Source organism: Triticum aestivum, chromosome 5D (assembly GCF_018294505.1).
Source record: "Triticum aestivum cultivar Chinese Spring chromosome 5D, IWGSC CS RefSeq v2.1, whole genome shotgun sequence".
NCBI classification, from domain to species: Eukaryota; Viridiplantae; Streptophyta; class Magnoliopsida; order Poales; family Poaceae; genus Triticum; species Triticum aestivum.
The window spans coordinates 75834428-75837632 of NC_057808.1; positions in this window are offsets into that span (position 1 = coordinate 75834428).

Here is a 3205-nt window from a genome sequence, read left to right on the forward strand (position 1 = left end):
TTGCTTCAAAGGCTTATAGTGATGAGCATTACCGAGAGGGCCCAGAGATACCTCTCCGATACACGGAGTGAGAAATCATAATCTCGATCTATGCCAACTCAACAAACACCGTCGGAGACACCTATAGAGCATCTTTATAATCACCCAGTTATGTTGTGATGTTTGATAGCACACAAGGTGTCGTGGAATTGTCACAGCAGATGTCCTAGTGTGAGGACTTAGTCGTGGAGCCATCGCAACAAAGTTAGCTTAAAGGGGTTAAACAGGACAAAGGACACGAGGAGTTTATACTGGTTCGGCCCCTTGCGGTGAAGATAAAGGCCTAATCCAGTTTGAGGTGGTACTGCTAGGGTTTCGATGACCAGGGGGCGAATACGCTTAACCTGGCTCTCAAACTATTGTTTCATGTCCCTAAACCGCCGCCGGGTCGTCCCTTTATATACATAGGTTGACGCCCCGCGGTTCACAGAATCCCGGCCGGCTCATAAACGTGTCCAGCTCAGTATCTACTCTTTCCTATCTTACAATACAAGTCATACGCCTATGGCGGTTTGTGTCTATGGGCCCTAACCCGCCTCTGGGCTTTGGGCCTTCTTATTATGTCTCCTTCATAAGTCACCATCTTCTATGTCTTCATGGGCTTCAATACAGGTAATTATCATGAGTATAATCCAGCCCCTCCTGGGCGGTTTATACTCAATAGCTATATCCCCAACATTAGGCCCCAGGTTGATTTGAACTTGTTCACATCAATCTTCAACACTTTAGAAAAATCCCTCCTTCATTACCTTCGCGAAACGTATAACTCGCCATGACGTCATCTTATGGAATCATGATAACCCGCTGTGACGTCACTTGCCATTAAAACTTTACACAGAGCCCAAATCTTTTAATGTATCCCCTTTTCTTTAATGAATCTCCAAAAATCGAGGCGTCTGCACGTGTACAGATCCATTTTTTGACCTCCTCAATTCCCGCGCTTGCCACTTATCCATTCGCCTTATAAATAGGACCAGGGGACACTTTCACTTCCCCCCCCCCCCGTGCCTCTTCGTCTCATCGTCCTCCTCACGACGCCCTAGCGCTCGAGCTCAGCCGTCGCTCTCAAGCTTCCGCCTCAATGTTGGCCGCTGCATCATCCTGTTCGGACCAGACTCCACTCACGCGACTCCGCCATTTACCAGCCTCAGTGAGTTATTCCTCCTCCCCTCCGTAGATCTGGTTAGGGTTCGCCCGAACTCATGGAGGTTCGGTGCTGTTCTTCGCCTGTTCTTCACCGTAGCATAAATGGCAGATTTAAACTTGATATATTCCTGTGTGGTAGCAGTAATAGCCCTTCCTTTTGCATCAGATCATCTCTTTTGTGTAGAAAGCCCAATCTGGAACTTCATAAACTGTTCAAGTACCAATATTTAGGTCTGAATATTTTTCTTTTTCTGACACATGGTAGATCCAAAATTGCGACATCAATCTGCGAAAACTATTTTTGATCACTTAGTCTTCAGATCCATACTTTGAATATCTGTATAGGCGGTTTAACTTAGAAAATCATAATCCGCCAGGTACCATTAGTCCCCTCTTAAACCGCCAATTGTTCATGTATGCAACTTGATAACATCAATCTCCGGTTTAACACTTTAGCACGCTTCAACACTTTCTACCTTTTAACTTTTAGCGGATTAACCATGAATCTTAAACCGGCACAAACCTTCTTCCAAGTTATCGAATAAATGGCCAAATCCTTTTATTCCTGCAACTGGGTTCAATCCCGGGTTACAGAAGAAATGTTGAACGGGTTTGTTGCTACTGGCGCTTTAGCCAAAAAGGAAGTCATCCACTGGAGAGTCCCTTGTTCTGAATGTCCTCCTGAACCCAATGAAGGAGAAGTGGTCGTTTTTGCTTATCATCTGAGTCGAGGATTTAGCCCTCCCGGATCAAAAAATTTCCGTGATGTGCTACATTACCTCCAGCTTCACCCTCAAGATATTGGGCTGAACTCCGTATCCAATATTTGTAATTTTCAAGTGTTCTGTGAAGTTTACCTACAAGAGGAGCCCACAGTCGAATTGTTCAGAGATTTCTACCATTTACCGCTGCACAGAATTTGTGGACGGGCCCAACACTGAACTTGGCGGGGTATCCATCCAAAAGAGAAAAGATGTCAGCTTCCCTCATGCCAACCATCATAGCCATCCTAAAGACTGGAATCAAACTTGGTTCTATTGCCGAGATACATCTGCAGCTGATGAAAATCCTCTGTCGGGTTATTGTGCCCACCGGCTTAGCAGTACACATCCACTCCCCCAAAGACTCAGCGCAAAGGAATGAGCCAAATATGCGCCACGGCTCTCAAAGCTCAGAGCCTTTGTGGCAAACGGTTTAACAGGTGTTGATTTCGTCCGTTCCTGGGTATCCTGGAGCATTTTACCCTTAAGCCGTCACCCCGCTTTAATGTGTGAATATACAGGGGACTTGAAAGAACCTCAACGCCACATTGACATTCAGCTGACTGATGCTGAAGTTACCGCAGCTGTCAAGAAAATGTTGGGTGTACCGGTGGCTGAGTGTAGCAAAACAGGACTTAGTCCTTTCTGTGCTATAAATAAACCGCGAGCTGTAAGAACTGCTTAACTCCTGCTCACTCCATATTCTTAATACTGACTTATGATCCTTTCAATTTTTGACAGGGTGATGATCCATTCTGGAAGAGGAAACCACAGGATAAATCGGCCAAGACAACTCGCCCCAAGACCAAAGTCACTAAGAAGCCTGCCAAGAAGAAAACCGCTGAGTCCACCGATTTAAACATTGACGATGACGATGATAATCATGAGTCAAAGGTAGAACTTGATGCACTTGGCTCCTATTTCATACATCTCATTGACAATGATTATTATCATGATGACGCCGAGGCTAGCCATGCTGGTGACTTAGAGGTAATTATTCTTTCCTCTGGCTCAGATCCTCTGCCAACACAGAAAACCCGTCAAGCACGTTGCGAAGTAAAATTTTCTCACCCTCTAGCTCACTTGGATCAAAACTTTCTTTTGAAGAAACAGCAACATGAAGCTCGCCGCACAACCCGGCATAGTGGTAACGTGATCACCTCTGCCGGTTTACCGAACACTCCGCTTCGCAAACGCCGTCCAGAGGTCTTACATATTTCTGACATATTTTACCCCAAGGCGGGTTATTTTCGACAACC